This window comes from Myotis yumanensis, unplaced genomic scaffold, assembly GCF_028538775.1.
Source record: "Myotis yumanensis isolate MYYU_CA2020_CCGP unplaced genomic scaffold, mMyoYum1.0.hap1 SCAF_9, whole genome shotgun sequence".
NCBI lineage: Eukaryota > Metazoa > Chordata > Mammalia > Chiroptera > Vespertilionidae > Myotis > Myotis yumanensis.
In genome coordinates, this window is record NW_027223760.1 from 72,059,063 (window position 1) to 72,078,990 (window position 19,928).

Sequence of the window (19,928 nt, forward strand, 5' to 3'; positions counted from 1 at the left end):
TCAAATTGTGGGAGCCAGTTGAAAAGTTTACAGGATTAAGATTGGAAATGCAAAGGGCCTAATACCAGTGGGTCTTAGCCTTACTGAATGGGGAAAAAAAATCACCTGGGGACTTTTTGTATGATACCCTTGCTTAGCCACACATGAGAACAATTAAATTGAAATCTCTGGAGGTGAGGCCTAGGCATCAGACATTTTAAAATTCAGCCCCAGATGATTCTAATGTACATCTAGGATTGAGGACACTGGCCTAAAATCTTGAGGTTCAAATGGACTCAGACCAATGTGCAAACTGACTTGGACTCCATCATAGACAACGAACCTCTCATCTTCTCCCAAATTTGCTTGGATGTAGAGAGTTGAATGAAGAGACTTTGGAATCAGTTTGAATATCATCTCCACTACCAACTAGCTGTGTGACCGTGAGCAAACCATAACCTCTCTGAGCATTGTTTTTGTCAACGGAGAGTAGGAGTCTGTGTTTTCCTCTGGAAAGAATACCATTTCATAGCAGTTTTGTAGGAAACAAGTCAGTTTCCTAGTTCTAACAGTGTCAGACACTGTTTTGTCATCATGCATCTCTGCCTGTCCTTCTAGACTGAGAGGGAGACACAGTGCCATATCCTATATAATAAAAGACCAATATGCAAATTGTCTCCTCTACCTTAGCGTTCAACCAGGGGGCGGGCCACCCGGCCAACCGCCCATCGCCCCTCTTCCTCGCGGGCCCAGCCAGCCCCCACCTGTGCACAAATTCGTGCACCAGGTCTTTAGTTTATGTGAAAACCCTAACCCTGTAGTATCTTGTATCATGAATTCAGTTCTATCCCCACACCTGAGAGGAGTGGCATGTGTAGGTTGGGAATGAGTGATTATGCCTCCTGAATCTGGAATCTGGAATCGGAGGAGATTGTGAGCCTAATAGAAATCTTTTTGCCCTCATGCTCAGACTTTCTTTTGTGTATCAAGCTTTATAACGATGTCAATGCACTTAAAGATAAAATTTACGCACAAATTCCTGACAGTAAATAAAATCATTTGGATATTTTCTTGTTTCTTATTTGTAGGTAAAATAGATAATATATTTTTATTCAACCACAATTATGACATAGATGCAATTTTATATTCTGCTTGTTTTCACTTAGTACTTGGTCATGTTTTTATAGTTCTTCATTATTGACATTTTAATGGCTTCATAATATTTCAATGAGTTGCCTTATAATTTAATATTCCTCCGTTGTTAAGCTTTTTGGTTGCTTCCAAGTTTTCAATATTAGAAATTGTGCTCAGTGAAAATATTTCTTCAAATAACTTTTAACTTCCTTTGGCTTATTTTCTTAAAATAAAATTCCCATATCTTACTGGATCAGGGGTCTAAACATTTTAAGGGTCTTGAATGTACTATCGCATTGCTACCGGCAGGGTGTGGGTATTATTGCTTTCAATAACATCCCAGCATTGAATTTCATTATTTGAAAAGGTTTACAAATTGTACAGCTATAATCTAAATTTAATATAAGCTAATAAGTTACTGTGTCCAACATTTTGGCATGCATAACATTCCTTCTCCAGTTCCTTTTCTGGTGGCATACCAGTGTTTTCTAAGTTGCTGGGGAGGGAGGCAGCTTACAAACATTGCACATTGTAGAAAATCAATGATTATTTTTTGAAGCAATGAATATAGTAAGTAACCCCTCTTCCTAATATTTCTTCAGGTTTCTAATAGCAGGGCTTTTTAAAACACACACACACAACAACAACAACACTATATTACACTTAGGTTGGTAGCCTCAGAGCTTTGTTTGCTGGAAAAAGCTCAAAAATTTTCACTTGGTGGGAAGTAGATCTCCCCACAGCACGAAGGTGTAGCAGCTGAACCATTGCTCTTTCCTCCAGCCTCTCTCTGCACTCCCATCTCTTTTCCTGTTTTCTCTGGAAGAGCCAGCTCAACCTGAATCAAAGAAAAGCAATCTGTAGAGTGCATGGGAAGAAAAGGAGCACAAATATGCCCTTCCTAAGCTCTGGAGCTTGGTTTTCACTCATTTAAACAGAAGGGTTATGCACACTCAGATGACAGTGTTTGTGCATTGGTACCCATTCATCGGGACAGTTCAGTTCATGGTGATGGAAAGCTGCTGTGGATTCAGCAATGCTTTTAAATAGCTATGTATTTTACTAATTTCAATAGTGTCTACATTCATTTAAAAAATAATAGTAAAGAACATGCAGGAGACCAGTTTATCCAGCTACATGCAATGTCGATGTGCATTTGCATTCTCGAGTTCTTTGCGTCCTCAGCACAAAGTTGGGAAATGCTGCCCTTAAGCTAGGCCAATATCTTAATATTGTAACTAAGAGGTGCTTAGCTAGTTAAGATGACTAGGGAAGTGCTTGTCATTGTCACTGGGACTTAACTAGTATTTAATACTGTAACCTGTTCCCAGTTAGGCCTAGGCACACCTTAATTTTTGAAGTTAGCTCATTTAAAAGTTCACTTCATGCCCGTCCACTTTCTTCGTAATCAGTGACAGCAACAAACAATGGCATTGCTTAAATGTCTTGCTGCCTGAAATAACATCTTCTTCCAATTAAAAAGGAACAAAAGCTGCACCTCTTTTCTGTTCCCTTCGTTGGCTATAACATCTTGACATCTTCTTCTGTCTCCAGTTTTGTCTGAGACTTAGCTGACCTCTCAAAACAGTATGTCGTGTGTTTCTGTTGGGAAGGGATTGCTTGTGGCTATGGCTTTCAAAGGAAATGTATGCTGGTGGTTTGCAGAGAGTTGACATATACTTAGGGGTCCCTTTGGCAGAGGGCAGCAGGGCCCCAGGGATTTGCACCATCTCCTAGGAGCGCTTGTACCCTGGGCTGCCTGGGTGGTGGCAGGGATGTGTACCCCACTTCGTTGCACCCTTTCCCCTTCCCGGTTTCCTACAAAGACACTCTGACTGTCGTTTACTCCAGCTTCAATCTTCAACATTCAACTTAACACACATCATGTCAGAGATTCTTAAACTCAAGGGAACAGAGAGGTCATAGCACTGGTCTCCAAGCCTGGCTTTTCATCAGTCTCTTGGGGAACTTTTGTAAAATGTTCTTGCTCCCCACACGTGTTCTGATTCATTACGACTGTGTGTGGACATGAAACCTGCATTTTTGTTTTGTTCTGTATGTTTTTAACTCACTAGATCACTGGTTTATTATAAAAGGTTGTAACTCAGGAGCCAGATGGGAGAGATGCACAGAGCAAGGTGTGTGGGTAGGGATGTAGGGCTCCCACACCCCTCCAGGTCTGCTACCCTCCCAGCCCCTGCACCTGTTCACTAACCCAGAAGCTCCGAAGCCTGCATTTTAAAAAAACTCTCCTTGTGCTTTTAAAGTTCCAGGACCACTAACCTAACTGGACTCTCAGGGCAAGACTCCCTTGAATATCATCTCTGGCAGGTGGCTATGTCACTGGCATTGAATACCTCTAGCCATGGGGCACTCACTACTTTTACAAATGGCCTGAGTTAAAACAGTCCTTTTCCACCACAAAAGTTTCTACCTATCGGTCTTAATTATGCCTTCTAGAGCAGCACGGTGAAAAGCTATTCCTACTTTTCCCTCAAACAGTTGAAGTCAACTACTGCTTCCTTCTCAGGATCTCTCAGAGTCCCATTTCTGGGCTCTCAGTCCTGGTCCTCCTCTGAATATGATTGAGGTTTTATAGTGAGTTTAGTTATACCTTTTAGATGATCTCTTTGAGAACTTTATGGAGTGGCTGTCATCCCAGTGTTAGAGATGACGGAGGGCCGGTAGGTTTAAGTGACCTGCCCTTGTTCCCACAGCTAATAAGTCGCTAAATTGCAATTTGAACAATCTATCTAACTCCAAATTCTGCACTCTTAACTAACACATTATGCACTGGATTTTTATTTTTATTTTATTTTGCATCTACAAATAAGTAGATGCTAAATAAGGAGTATTAAAATGAAGTGTATGAAAGTATAGCCCCTCCGATTTTTCCACCCAGAGGCAGGCACTGTCAGATTTGCAAAGTCCTTCTTAAGCATCCCACTGAGATTCTGTTTGGGCAGCAGAGAACTTTGCCTCCTTTGCTGGGGCCCCATCTGCAATGAGTGGCCCTCAGACTCATGGAAGCTGCTGGCAAGGCCTAGGTCTCTTTGCTCACTCTGATTTGTAGGCAAGTAAACCCTTCATTTTTTACTTAATTATTTTTAGTTAATTACTTTCATTAATTGTTTTAATAAACTAGTATTGATTCAGGTTCTACTCACTTTGTACCCTTGCAAATGGGTTTTTGGGTCTTAAAAGAAACCCATTATTTTTCCTGTTGGTTGTAGCCTATCATTTCACCTTATATAGATCTTTTAGCCTCCCAATTTGATCACCCATTAAATTATTTAGCTCAATGTCATTCTCATATGTTAATATATATGATGTCTCTCTTTGTCCAAATCATTGGTAAAATTTTTGTTGCAGGTGGGACCAAAGACAGAGTTTTTGAATACCTGTGGGGGAATTAATTAATGAATACTCTTGGATATAGTTACTCAACCAAATGTGAACACACCTAACTGTATTACCATGCAGTCTTATCTATAAGGACATGAGAAATTTGGTCAAATGCCTTTCTGTCTACAACATTTTCCTAATTAATCGAGTGAGCTTATCCAAAAAAAGGGAGTGTTTAATTTTACTCTAGCAAACCTTCTGTGAGCTCCTAGTTATCATCACCTTTCCCCTTTACGGGTCACAGACATCTCTTTTATAATATATTCTAGATTTTTTCGGTGGATTGATATCAGCTCACATTTTTGTGGGGCTCTGAGCGACTCAGAAAGGGCTGGGTCCAGGCTGGGCTGTGCTGCATGGAGCCTGGAGTGGCAGGCAAGGCCAAGGCCAGGGGGTGGTGAGTGAAGGCTGCTTCAGTGGTGAGTTAAGTGCAGAGGTGTCAGGTCCGGTTCATTAGAAGAGAGAGTTGACTAGAAGTAGCTCCCCTCAGGCTGCATCAGGGGCAGGGAAAGATCAAGAATGGAACAAAGGCAGATGCTCCCTCAGGGAGTAAACCACTGGGCTGGGAAAGGCGGGAGGCTGGTGTTTGAAACAAGAAACCAAGAAAGCAGAGGGTCAGGGAGATGAAGCTGATGTCAGACAAGAGTGAGGACTGGTCTTGGAGAAGTGAGCTGCCTCATTGGGCCCTGTAACGGGACAACTTCATTCCCTGTCTCAGCAAATGGCACTACCCATTGTCCCAACCAGATATCCAAGTGTCCTCCTACAATCCTTCTGCTCCCTCAGCCTCCCACATTTTACCAAGCCCTGCCATGTGGCTTCAAGGTTGGTGGCCAAGAGCAAGGGATGATGATACAGGGGGTAAATGTTGGAGTGGGGAGGACCTGCACCTCCAGTCCATCGGAATGGATGACCTAGGCCATGGGAAACAGGACTAGGAAGTCTTATTTGTCTCCTTAGAGTTTTCTGTATGGAAGAATTGGGTGAATGGGTGAATATCTATAGTAGGCTCATGGGAGACAGTTTGTTTAACTTAATTTTATAGACAGACCTGATCTGGTGTAAGATATAATCAGCCTGTCAGCAGCATGTTTGTCCTGGTAGTTATTCTTATCCTGATGGCTTCTAACGATTTTGGGGGCTGGCAGGAACTGGGGTAAATGTAGCAGAACAAATGGGTGTTAGAGGGAAAATTTAACTGTAAGGCGCAGTGATCACTTGGTGATGGTGGCAGCAGAGCACAGAGGAAAAGTGATCTTTAAACTTCTGCTTTACAAAAATTGGTGTATAAACTGGTGTACATTAATGAAGCAACCCAGGTGGGAACATTTATAAAAATAAATGCCTTTTGGGTGCACATACGGGCAGTTGTAGCCACCGTGGGTTTCTTGTGGGTCTGATAGCAATGAGCTATGTTAGTTAATGAATCAGTCAAGGTGATGAATAACAGCGAAAGGCTCTGCCTTGGGAGCTCAGGATAACACCAGTTACACCCATAACCTCGTTACTGGGTTTAGTTACTGAACAAGTGGCAGAGACTGAATGAAGAGTTGCCCCAGGAACCCTCCTTGAATATGTCTATTTTATTTGGCATCTCCTTCTAGAACTGCTAGAAATTCCAACGTACAAAATGGAGTGGTAGGTGCAAACTGAGTGGTAAGAAGGGAGGCATGGCTATCACATCTGGGTGTTGGGGGTTAGATAGAAAGTTTGCTCTGTGGTTGCTGTAATGGCCATGGTCTGTGCCTTTTGCTGCTGCTTTCTACTGACAACAAGGCTGAGCTGTGGCAGAGTTCCGGACATTCTGCCCATTGTGCCTGTTGCCTTGAATGGGACCAGGTAGTTCCATGAGCCAGAACAGAAAACCTGTGGTTCTGGATGCCCCGGGTGCTGTTGTGTATTGATGTTGAATCAGTAGGTTTGGTGCTTCGTTTTAGTCTCTCAGGCTCTGGAAATGCTTGAGCTTGCCCTGATCCATGCATGGCATAATGGAGTACCTGATCCCCATCCCTCCAGAGGGGATCAACAGGAGCAAAATATGACCTGATGGCCAAGTCCTCCTTTCCCCCCAGATGGTCTATATCTGACCTGTCCACTGTGGTAGTCAGTAGCTACATGCGAGTGTTTATAGTAAATTAATGAATCAAAATAAGAAATTCAGTTGCTTAGTTACACTAGCTACGTTTCAATTGTTCAGTAACCACAAGTAGCCAGTGTAAAGAGTATCGAACAGTACTCATTACAGAGCGTTTCCATCACTGAAGAAAGTTCTGTTGAACAGCTCTGGTCAGATTTCTTTTTTTTTTTTTTAAAATATATTTTATTGATTTTTTACAGGGAGGAAGGGAGAGAGATAGAGAGTCAGAAACATCGATGAGAGAGAAACATTGATCAGCTGCCTCCTGCACATCTCCTACTAGGGATGTGCCCGCAACCCAGGTACATGCCCTCGACTGGAATCGAACCTGGGACCTTTCAGTCTGCAGGCCGACGCTCTATCCACTGAGCCAAACCGGTTTCGGCTCAGATTTCTTTGAAGGAGAATAATCTGGGGTGTCGGGCTCCTGCAGTCTCACTATGCTGGTGGTTTTTAGACCAGGTGAGGATGGAAGAAGTTCAATTGTGATGATGAAGCCTCCCCCATCTACCCCATCCCAGGAAAGGTTGCTATGCAACATAACAGAGGTAACTCATGTTTTCAGGTCTTCAAAGATCCAGTGGATGACTCCTGAAAGGTGTAAATTTTTGATAGCTGCTTTTTTTGTGAGAGATCCTCAAATATAAACACTAATGACCTGGAGTTGAAGGGGGAAGGTGTGTTGGGGATGATGTTGACCCATCTAGATGTCATGCTTGAAGTTGGTAGGACTCAGAAATTTGACTTCCACCAGTTTGTCTGTTTGTTTTTAAAGGACTTCTACAATTTTGTCTTTAACCTGTAAGGCAGAGCCTTCTGCACAAGGAGTGAAAAATTAACATATACTTGAAACTTTTCCCCTGAAAGATCATGCACTACTCTGCCCTAGATGATAGTTCTATCTCATATTGTAGGCTTCAGCAAATACTCTTTGACAAGTAATTTGGTCTGTATAACAATGAAAGGTGGTTCTTACCTTAATAAAATTTGAAATATATGATACCAATCTCATAAACTCTAACTCACAAACCCAGGGATTATGAGAGGCACTTAAAAAATGGCATTAAGATTACCCTTTATCTCTGTGGTAGGCAGAATAATGCCCTCCCAAAGATGTCTATGTCCTGCTTCCCAGAATGTGTGAATGTTACTTTATGTGGGGAAGCGACTTTGTAGATGTGATTATGCTAAGGAACTTGAGATGGGAGATTATCTTGGGTTATCTGGGTGGGCCCAGTTTAGTCACATGAGCTACCCAAAATAGAGAACCTTTCCCAGTTGTGGTCACATACAGAAATGTGATCAATACAAGGAGAGTCTGAGAGATGTAACATGTCTGGATTTGGAGGAAGGGGCCATGAGCCAAGGAAAGCAAGCAGCCTCCAGAAGCTGGGAAAAATAAGGAAGTAGGGGAATATTCAGCCCTGCGCACACTTAATTTTATACTTCTGACCTACAGAACTCTAAGATAATAATTTTGTGTTGTTGAACCTGCTGTGTCTGTGATCGTTGCTAACAGCAGAAATAAACAGATTTACTTCTTAAAGAGTGGAGGATTACCAAATAACTTATTTTGAAAAAATATAACTGTTAAGAGGATGGAATATTCATGTTCACTAATCAGTACATTTTGAGCTTGTAGACGATTCTGTATGAAACCAAATTATAATAAAACTGTTGCTTGGCGAGCATAGAAAGCTTCCTTAGTGAATAGGCTGAGTTCAGAAGGCTATTATGTCTGTGTCTACCCCTTACTTATCTGGGTAGGTGTTAGGCCTCTGAAAGTGTAATCCGGTAGAGAACTTGTCTGCCAAAAACTGGCCTTGTGAATTGGGCAGCAGCCATGCATGATTGGCATTGAAGGCCTTCTAAGCCTTAGCAACCTGGTTTTATTTGTTCACAAAGAGGACCGAAGAAGATGGATGGAAAATAAATAATTGTGAAACACTTGATCTTGAAGATCTGTACCCCCAGAGTACACCAGGGTGGGGCTGGTGGTAAAGCATGTCATGGGCAAAGAAATCAGGATCACAGCTTCTGAGGACAGAACACGTTCTCAACTGAGGATTTATCCCAGAGAGGAGAATTGTCACCTGGGTTTGCAGTTACAGCTGCTTTTCTGTGGGCAGGGTGGGTGTGAGCTTCCTGGATGGGTGCCAGGGGCTGCCTAGCCTCCGAGGGGCACATCCTCAAGGCCAGTGCTGGGCACTGCTGGGGACCTGACATTTCTGACAGCCCCGTAGTTGGAGTGTTTTCTCATCTTGGGTTTTCTGGCACTCTTCCCTTCCTCTGTGATTTTCAGAGATTACAGCGTGATTCCTCAATTACCTCTGCAAGGTCTTCCCGTTCCCAGGCTGTACTAGTAATTCCTGGGCCTGGAGCCCTGCACTCATGTAGAGCGACTCGGGCTCCCTCACTATCTCTCCATCCATCTTCAGCTTCTGTTCCCTCTCAGTCATCTGTGTTCTGCTTTCCTGGTGTTGAGGATTCTGCTTCCAGGCGTCAAGGACAGAAGTAAAACCACAGTTGGGCAGTGCCTCCACCTGCCCCACTCCACTCCACGCCATCGCCCTTTTCGTTCTTCGATTCACTCCGAACACAATTTTACCAGGTCTGTTTTGTCGTTGTTAATCCTCACCTGAGGATATTTTTTCCCATTGCCTTTTAGAGAGTGTGAAAAGGAGGGAGGGAGGGAGTCGGGGAGAGAGAGAGAGAGAGAGAGAGAGAGAGAGAGACATCGATGTGAGAGAGAGACACATCTGCTGATCGCTTCCTGCACGTGCCCTGACCAGGGACAGGGAACAAACCCACACCCCAAGCATGCGCCCTTCAGTTTGTGAGCCGACACTCTAACCACTGAGCACACCGGCCAAGGCTGCCGGTCTGTTTTTGCCCTCTGAGTATTACAGGCCTGAGGTCGGAGCTGTCACAGCACCACAGCCTCTGCTGTAACGCCCTGTCTTTCTGGCATGCTCCTCACTCTACCTTCTCGTTGACATGTTCCCTGTGCTGACATTGCAAAGGTTTCAGGTACCTCCTCGATGTTCACTTGGATTATGCCTTATTAAATTTTCAGAACTTCATTTCTTTAGAGGTTTCTACATTTCAGGTCATACTTCTTTTTAGCGCTGGGGTTATTAACCCTGGTTGTACATTGGAAGGACTCAAACAACCTTTAGAAAGCACCAATGCTTGGCCCCAACAGAGACCAATGGAACCAAATACCTGGGGCTGGCCCAGGAGGGGGAACTTTATTTTAGGTGTCCCTGATAACCATAAAAGAAAAAAAGTGTTAAAGTGGACTTCATCAAAATTTAAAAAATGTCTGCTCATCAAAAGATACTATTAAGAAAAAGAAGAAAAAAGTCACAGACTAGGAGAAAATATTGGCCACGTATATATCTGAGGACTTATATCCAGCAAATGTTAGCATTTCCTGCAACTCAATAATAAAAAGACAAATGGCGCAATTGAAAATTTGACCAAAAAGCTTGAATAGACACTTCATAAAGGAAAAAGGTATGTCTTTCTTGTTTTTAATGTATTCACAATGCCATCGACACATCTAAAAATTAACAGTAACTTGTTAACATCTATACTAATAAAAGGGTAATATGCTAATTAGACCGGACATCTTCCGGACGTCCTTCTGGACAAAGTCACGGTGGCAGGGTCCGAAGCAGAGGCTGTTAGGGGCTATCAGGCTGGCAGGGGAGAGCAGTTAGGGGGTGATCAGGCTGGCAGTGGGGAGCAGTTAGGGCGTAATCAGGCTGGCAGTGGGGAGCAGTTAGGGGGCGATCAGGTCTGCAGGCAGAGGTGGTTAGGGGTGATCAGGCAGGCAGGCAGGCAAGCCAGGTGGTTAGGAGCCTGCAGTCCCAGATTGTGAGAGGGATGTCCCCTGAGGGGTCCTGGATTGGAGAGGGTGCAGGCTGGGCTGAAGGACACCCCCTCCCCCCCCCCCCCCCCGTGCACGAATTTCGTGCACTGGGCCTCTAGTTATAAAATATTTAGTCAGTGTTCAAATGTCCCCAATTATCTCATGATTTCTTTTTATTCTTGGCTTGCTCAAATCAGAATCCAAATAAGACTCACAGACTGCATTCAGTTGAAATGTCTCTTGTCTTTTTTAATCTATAGACCTCTTTTTCCCCCCTTGCCATATAGTTATTGAATAAAGTGGGCTATTTGTCTTGTGGAATTTTCAACATTCTTGGTTTTGCAGATTGCATCTTCACGGTAGTGTTTAACCTGTTCCTTTATTACCTGTAATTCCTATGTACCTGGAGGCTCATCATCATTATTAGTAATATTAAAGACTTCACTTCCAAGACCAACACTTTCCATGTATGACATCTTGCCACAGTGAGTGAGGCGGGTCCCAAACTCTCCAGAGGCGACAAAAAAGAGGATAACTATTTTGCAGTAATGCCAAGTCTAGTCCCTGTTGACTTTACAAACAAAAAACACCTGGCTAGAATCCATCATTAGGTGCATGATAGCTGTCTACTAGAATGTGCTGGGCCTTCCCTTTGTGCCTGAGAATGAGCATGAACAGGTGGGAAGAATGTGAACTTGGGAGTCAGAGAGCTCTAGATTGGAACTTTGACTTTGCCTTTTATTAAGATCATGCCTTTCCTAGTTAATATTTTTTTAAATATATTTTATTGATTTTTTACAGAGAGGAAGGAAGAGGAATAGAGAGTTAGAAACATTGATGAGAGAGAAACATCAATCAGCTGCCTCCTGCACACCTCCTACTGGGGATGTGCCCACAACCAAGGTACATGCCCTTGGCTGGAATCGAACCTGGGACCTTTCAGTCTGTAGGCCGATGCTCTATCCACTGAGCCAAACTGGCCAGGGCCCTAGTTAATATTTTTCATCTCAGATTTTTTATATAAGAGGATAACATTTATCTTACTCGGCTGCTGAGATGCACCTGCCGTGTAGCATGTGTTTGTTTGTTTCCTTCCCTGCATAAGTTAAAAATAAGAATTTGCATCTAAAACAACAAATCTATAGAGTTTGTTTAGACCCAAATGCAAATGTAGCATTCACCAACTTCATAAATAATAGAGAAAGGAGGTTTTCATGCACATCCTTCGAAAGACTATGCAGAAAGGGAAAGGAGCTGAGAATAGGAAACATAGCTCTCGTTCCCTCCTTGTAATCAGGAAATTCTTCCCAAAGAAAGCATGACCCGTTCTAGCCTAAAATTTTGCTATTCTCTGGACGGTGCTGGCTTGAGAACGTCTTTCTTTTACCAAAAGATGAGTTCACAGTAAATGACTCAGAGACATATGGATGAAATTTCCCTTAAGCCACTCAGGGGATTAGAAATTAAGGGAAAGAGTGCTTGGCAAAATGCATTTGGGGTTTTGCCAAACCTAAACCAACTGAGAAATAGTTAAGACACAAGGCAGATCTCGAATGCTGCCAAGTTTACCCATCTTAGCAGGACAGGGATTTATAATTAGAGCTGCTCAGAAAAGCACTGCCTCTCGGGTGGCAAAGGACAGAAAAGCCTTTGTCCTCACCGTCTCAACGGGCTGCTCGCTCCCAGACGGATCCTTTACAGTGTTCCCCCCTCTTCATCATCAGGGTCTGCACAGCCACCTCCTGGCCGCTCGGTTCCCCTTCCACACCAGGCCCCCACCATGCTCTCCAGGCCTCTTTTGTTTCGAGGCCAGGCTGGCTGTTTCTCACAGCGAATCCCTGGATGAGGGAGAACAAATCTTCACGGGCGTTCTTAAATTACAGTGAAGAGCTGTGGTGGGAAAATATGACAAAACAATTTCCTTCCCGGACACAATTTTTTGGTCTTCTGTCTCTCACCTTTGTCACCTTTCCACATTTCTCTGCTTTCCATGGGGTGTTTTTTTTTCTCTGCAAGATGAGGGAATTGGATCAGATGTTTTCCAGCTGTGCTGCTGGAGCCTTTTGCAGGTGGAAGGGTGAGCCTCAATAGTTCATCTCTCAGGGCCTTTGTGGTCCATAGGAAGGACTTAGTGGTGTTAGCTATTACTGTTCTACCACCACCATCACCATCACCACTAGCACCATCAATACCATCACCACCACCACCACTACCATCACCCTCATCACTACCACTATCACTACCACCATCACCACCACCAGCACCATCACCTTCACCACCAGCACCATTACTATTATCACCATCATCACCACCACCACTATATCCAGTTAGAGATACATATCTTTTCTTTCCTTTTTTTTGCAAATATATGCTACAACTAGATTATCAAACTGCTACCTGGTATAGAAACTTAGGAGAATTGCTGTAATAAAGAATGATTTGTGTTTGGTATCATTTTTTGGTACATAAGTAGTCATTTCTTATCTACTTAAGCAATATTTGAAAACAGAGTGTCCTTCTGTGTGGACTGAAAATATCCTCTGGAGTTTTGTTTGCTTTATCAACTTATTTAGCACACTCTTTCTGCTTAGCAACCACCCCCACTCCCCAGGCCCTGTCCTTTTAATTAACAACCTGTCACTGTATTTCAGTGTTTCTGTTGAGGCACACCAAGTGAGCCATGAAAAGTCAAAACATATCACTTCACATAAAAACAACATTTGCTGAACTTCTCATACAATTGGGCTGGTCAGATGAACTGCTTCTTGGGGACCAGAAATCGAACCTAGGTGAGCTTATGTGAAAGACTGAATCAAGGTGCACAGAGAGTGAGATTGGCAAGGGGTGAGAGTAGCAGGGCAGAGTTAGAGGACCAAGAGTTGATATATATATAGAGAGAAAGAGAGGAGAGAGAGAGAGAGAGAGAGAGAGAGAGAGAGGAAAGGAGAGGGAGAGAGTGAAACTTCGATCAGCTGCCTCTTGCAAACCCCCTAATGGGGATCCAGAGGATTGAGCCTGCAAACCGGGCATGTGCCCATCTGGGAATTGAACTGGAAACCTTTCCATGCATGTGATGATGCCCAAACAATTGAGTCACACCAGCCAGGGCTGGACACTTATTTTAAAGCACCTCTTTTGTGCCTTAAAGCCCCAGTGCCGCATAGCTGACACCTGACAGATGTGAATTTTGCATAAGTCCGTTCATGTGTTCCATCAGCACGTAACGATTAACTTCTAACATATGCCCAGGATGCTCTAGGGTTGCAGCAGTGAGCACGGCATCTGCCTCAATGCTGCTTACATACTGGCAGAGGAGAAAAATAAAAAACAAATAAAGAAACTGTTAACTCTAATTCAGGTTTGATAAGTGTCAATAAGGAGTGGAGCAGAGTTCTGACATAATAGTAGATGATGGCATGTGTGTGTGAGAGTGTGGACAGTATGTGTGTTTCCACTGGCTAATTCAGTTAGCTCCATCAAGGAAGGCTGCTCAGAAGGAGTGGCATTTGAACAGACAGACCTGAGTGAAATGAGAAGTGAGTTAAGTGAGTGTCCCTGAGCTAAATGGAAACCACACATCACCATTATTACGAACTGACCTAAGTCAGTTTGGTCACGAGGCACAACTCTTGGGTTCTTGATAGTTGAGGATAGCTACTGAGAGAAAATTGAGGTAAATAAAGGCAAACTACTCCCCTACAACTGTCCTCGGAGTTTGTAAAGAAAGCAAATCTACCAAACCCGGTCATTCATACAGAAATGTATTAAGAAATGTTTTACTACCCGATTCAAATAGTATACACAAGCTGATATACTCAATGAAGACCCAGTACTCTGTCCTTTTAGGAGCCCTGAGTAAGACGGTCACTTGAAGTAGAGGCAACGGCACATCAGAGACATGATTCTGTTTCACTGAAACCCAGCAACAGGTGAACAGAGCTCCTCCTAACCAATGCACAGACAGTATAGGATTAAGCCTCGGGACCCATCCTTAAGGCTACGCACTTGTGATGGTTAATTTTATGTTTCAACTTGGCTAGGCTATGGTGCCCACATGCTTGGTCAAACACCAAAGTGCTTCTGTTACTGTGAAAGTATTTTAAGATGTGATTAACACTTAAATTAGTAAACTTTGTGTAAAGCAAATTACTCTCCATTGCGTTGGTGCGCCTCATCCAATCAGTTGAAGGCTTTAAGAGCAAAGGCCAAGATAATCTTAAAGAAGAAGGAATTCAGACTCCAGACTGCAACATAGAGATTCTGCCTGAATTTCCAGCCTTTCAACTCATGAATTGATGCAAGAGTTGCAACAATAAGTCTTACTTGAATTACCAGACTGCCCTGCCCTTCAGATTTTTGGAGTTGCTGTCCACCACAATCACATGAGCCAATTCCTTGAAATCTCTCCCCCCACTCCCCCACCATTGGTTTATTTCTCTGAAGAACCCTGAACTCATACAGATTTTAGTTCTGGGAAGTGGGGTGCAGGTGTAACAAATATCTAAAAATGTAGGAGTGGCTTTGGAATTGGGTAAGAGTAGGGGCTGGACAAATTTAAAGTGCACAATAGCAAAAGCTTGGATTGCCTTAAAGAGATTGTTGGGAAAGAGTGAAACATCGATGGCTGCCTCCTGCAGGCCCCCCATCGAGGATCGAGCCAGCAAATGGGGCATGTGCTTGACTGGGAATTAAACTGGCAACCTTACCACGTGTGGGAAGACATAAATGTTAAAGCAGATTCTGATGAGAGCTCAGAAAGAACAGAGCTGCAGAGCAAGTTTCTATTGTCTTAGAGAATACATACATCAACATGACCAGAATGTTACTAGGAATATACTCATATTCCTAATGGTGCTTCTTGTGCTCTTTCAGATATTGGGACACAGACACAGACAGGCATGGAGGCAAGATGATGTGAAGAGACACCGGGGGAAAAGAGCCACCCACAAAGCAAGGAGAGGCCCAGCACAGATCCTGTCCTCACAGCCCTCAGAAGGAACCAGCTCTGCCTACACCTGGATTTTGGACGTCTAGCCTCCAGAACTGTGTGCCCACACAGATGTGTTGGTGAAGCCACCCAGTGTGTGGAGTTTTGTTCTGGCAGCCCCAGCACATTATTCCTGTGCTATGAGCCTCAGTGGTTTCTTACAGCCCATTTGTCACCAGTCAAATGTGCCAGGAGCAGGTGCTGAGACAAGATTTGGGGTGCAAAATGTTTATTAGGGATCAACCCCTGTAAGAGGAAGGGGAAGGAGCCATCATAAGAAACAAATGCAAATGACATGACACCAGTTAACATATATGGCCAGCTAGTCCTGCTTTAAAAATAGAAAAAGCTCAAAATAATTAATATCAGAAAAAGTATAGATGATCTTCAAACTTGATTTATACCTATTATACTCTTTATTAGTTTATAAAGAGTATAACATAATTAAGGGTTTATCTATTTTCATATGGAGGGAGCTTTATAATCTACTAGTATTACTTGGATGGAATTTTTAATGCTAATAACAATATTTTATGAATGTTAAGGCAATACTAATATTTAGTTAGAATTTAAGTCAATATAATTTAAGGTAAATATTTTTTCAAAAAAGGATGGGGAAGGGATTAAGATTGGGCAGAGGGAAAAGTTGAATGATAATGTACATGCAAGGAGGCATCAAGCAAACCAGTGTCGAGCTCTGGACTTAATATTGTCCACCAGGGTTGTCTTGCATTGGGTCAGAATGACTGGGCCTTTCTCCCCATCAGGCTCAGTCACTGGATACAGGCTGCCACAGGAAGGGTGGCCTCAGGCAAGGAGGCTCTACTGAAGCCGACCCTGAAGGAGTGGGCAGTGGAGGTTTCCTTGAAGGGAACCTGTCTACACATCTCACGTCTCCCACGCTGCTCTTGGGATAGTGAAGAACAGTACACCGGCTAAAATATTTTAGCCAATCTACATATCTTGAATACCTTTAATTTCATCAACAAGAGTCCATTTCTAATACCATACTTTTTAACAACGAACTAATTTCAACAATAAAAATTAATTTCTGACATTCAAATGCTAATGCACAAAGCTTCAGGTGTTCAGTGAGCCATCCATCACAGAAGCTCTTGAAGTGGCTTTTCTGATAAAACACGAGGTGACTACCCTGGAGGGGAATTTTCCATTAGAGCAACTGGCGGCCCTTAGAGTAAGGAAGAGCATGACTAACTGCCTTACCGAAGTGTTTTAAAGTCACAGACATCCCAACAACTTCCCCTTGTCGCTGTGTCTGTGACACCTACTCTCTCATCTTGTTCAATCAAACTGTCTTAGGAATTATTTGGTTGCAAAGAAGAGAAACTATTGGAATTAGTTGGAATTTATTGGGTTTTACAGTCAGGATACAAGGATTTGACAGGCAACTCCCAGACACTGAAATTAGCAATGAAGGCTCTATGGGCCACTCAGGAAGGATCTGGGGTGCTGGGATCCCAAGTTTTCCCTGCTTCTCGTGGGCCTCAGGGTCTCCCTTTCTCTGTTTTTCTCTGTGTCTGCTCCTGTCTCCCGCTTCTCTGCCTTTCCACTTACTCATCAGCACACTTCCCAGACTTGGTTCTACATAACCGCCATCGTTTGACCATCTCCGTGTCTCTCAGGTTGATGTCTTGAGAGGGTAAAAAAGGAGGAGGAACTATACCTGGCACAGCCCTGCCTATGGCCTGGGTCCCTTGCGTTAGCTGAGCATTGCGGTCCGTCATCTGTGGCCAGGGTTGTGGAAGAGCAGGGTAAACGAGGCTCCTCCTTCCAGGGGCGTTGGGAAGTCAAATTCCCCAAGAAGAAGGTGGATAAGGGGAGGCTCTCACCAGCATCTCTGGCATGCCTACCCCAATGCCAGAAGCCTCTCACATGTACACTCTTGTATATGTGTGTGTGTGTGCACATGCATGCTCACACACACACACACACACACCACATGTATAGATTAAACCAATCCAAGAGTTACTGCCATGAACTCAAATTATAATAGTCAAATATACACATGATGTGTCTTCCTTGATTTGGTTCCTATAGAGATGTCTTATCTTTCTCTGAAACCTCATCTGCTACAGATAACACCTCTCCATTGTAACCCAAGGAGGTCTGAATCAACTCTCCCTCGGCGATGGTTACTTCTACCAACTCTGGCTGCCACCGGGGCTAGGATGGTACAGTCTCCCTCACAGACTACACAGTATCAACGGCTATGAGTCAAGTAGCCCACAACCAAGCCTAATCTAGAGTCGACTTTCCAAGAACACGCTGGCCTCTGTCAGCTCTAACAACTAGACCTCAGCATAAGCTATCAACCCGGTGATTTGACTCATGAAAGCAGAGCTCTTTGTTATCCTGCGTACATAGGAACCTCAGATTCCCCTCAGTGTTTTCTTTTCATGCTTGTTGCATCATTTGGAATTGCCCAGGGAACCTGGTGTATCAACTAATCTTAGCCGTGAGGCATTTTAAAGCAGGCATAGCAGTGAATCGAGAGCCATGTGTCCAGCTTCCTAGAACCACTCACCTTTGCTGGACAGGGCAGCCCCTGACCAGGCTCAATAGGCTCCCTCATTCCCCATGCCCTTTCCCCCTGAGCCTCACATCCCTTTAACAGGGGCAGAGCCTTTATCCCCAGTCAGAGGAAATGCAGAAATAGTGGAGACATCTCAGGCAGAAAGAAACCTGACAAACTGACGACCTCAGAAATCCTTAAAGAGAAAAGGCATATGGTTCCTTCCCAGACCCCCTTTGTTAGAGGTAGGAATAGGGGATACCTGAGTAAACACCTATATTTATCTGTTTCTCCCATCCACTCAAGTTCATATGCCTAGAGACTTCCATGAATAATTAGATAAGTGTTTGCCAGAATATTCTCTCCTGAAAAGCCTGTTGGAGAGGTGTCCAATCTTTTCAGGTTTACCTCAACCTGGCTGCCCTGGCAAGTCTTCTCAAATGCCAAGGGGTCCAGGCCAGTGTGGCTAGGCCAGTGGTACTGCCCCTTGCCACAGGGCCCAGGAGACCCTCACCTGTGACAGGCGGGTCACAGACAGTGTTCTCAGGCCCCCCTCCCCCCCGCCGGTGTCTATCTAGGTGTTTGGGCGACTCCACATGCCAACTTTGCCATAGAGCCCTCGTTTGAAAAGGGGCGTCATGGTTCTCACATCAGCCATTGCCCTTAGGGGTCCCCTCGCTGCAGAGTCGCTGGTCTGGCTGGCTCAGTCATCTGTCTTCACAGCCTCCTTCCCAGGCTTTTGCCTAGGGGTCCGGTTGGGGCTCTTCTGATCTCTCCGAACAAAGCCCACAAAGTGTTCATGCACCTGTCCCCTTCCCCCATAGTCAAGCTGGATGGCCATTAGGAAAATCCCCAAGTGTAAAACACCAAAGAGCCTGTCCCCTCTCCCTGAGAGGCAGGAGCATCCAGACCCCAGACACTCCTTCCATTCTCTCCTAAGAAACAGCTCCTCACCACCCCGCCTGCTCAGCGGCTGACAGTGTGACTTCTTGTTACAGCAGCAAACCACACACAAACAAAAGAGAGAACAAATCAAAACCAAACCAGATCTGATTCTGGGTTCTGTAGGTTCTTCCCCTGTACCCCTCCCACACACAAACACCCTTTCCAGTTCCTTTCCTTTCCAGTGAATATAGGAGTAGGGATAAAAGAGAAGAGGTGGTAGGAGAGGGGCCACCATTCTGTTTAAAAGGACACATGTGCCCTCACTGGATGGGTGTTGGAGCAAGGAAGAAAATGGCACAGGGCGAGGGAGTATAAGTTAAATTGATTAATTCCACCATTTTTGAGCACCAGCTATGCATCTGGCACCGTGTTGCCTGTGAAGTAACTGGGATACAAAGAAGCATAAGCGCTCCTCTGGCCTGGAGAAGCTGGCTGAGGCTGCCTGCAGACAGTGAGAGAACTGCGGGGTGCGGGGTGGGAGCCCTGTGCCTGCTAGCACAGCGGCCCACAAAGGAGACCCGGAGAGAGCTCACTGCCACTCCTCCTGAAGGTCCGTGCCGTCAACATGGCTGCCTTTGCTGTGAGTGTGGGCCTGGCCCTGCGTGCTCTCTTCCTCCAGGGACCTGTGGTGTAGGGGTGCTTGAATGGTGGAATCCGGGTGCCGTGTCCTAGGGTTTGAGTCCCTGAAGCCCATAGTTCCAGTAACTGCATAAACATGGACAGAGATATAAAGGCAACCCCCCAGATATAAAGGGGATCAGGTTCACTGGCCAGCCCCCAATGCCCACGGAACTGCTAAGGAGACCTAACTGAACGCGCACAGCAGCACTTCTGGTTCTCGTCCTAAGCCTTTATAGATTATGTAACGGTCTGTAGGCTGTGAGCAATCCATCTGTAGGAAATGTGTTCCAGGTTCTAAGTCAATGGATGT

The 19,928-nt window shown here is 44.4% G+C and overlaps 1 long non-coding RNA gene across 1 annotated transcript in view; it reads left to right on the forward strand.

The window, feature by feature from the left end:
* The window catches only part of LOC139017017 (uncharacterized), a 40,550-nt gene extending 21,080 nt beyond the window's left edge, over positions 1–19,470 (forward strand). Inside the window, exon 3 of the long non-coding RNA XR_011472747.1 lies at positions 15,405–19,470. This is a non-coding gene — a long non-coding RNA (uncharacterized lncRNA). The remainder of the gene's footprint in view (positions 1–15,404) is intronic.
* Positions 19,471–19,928: the final 458 nt, after the last annotated feature.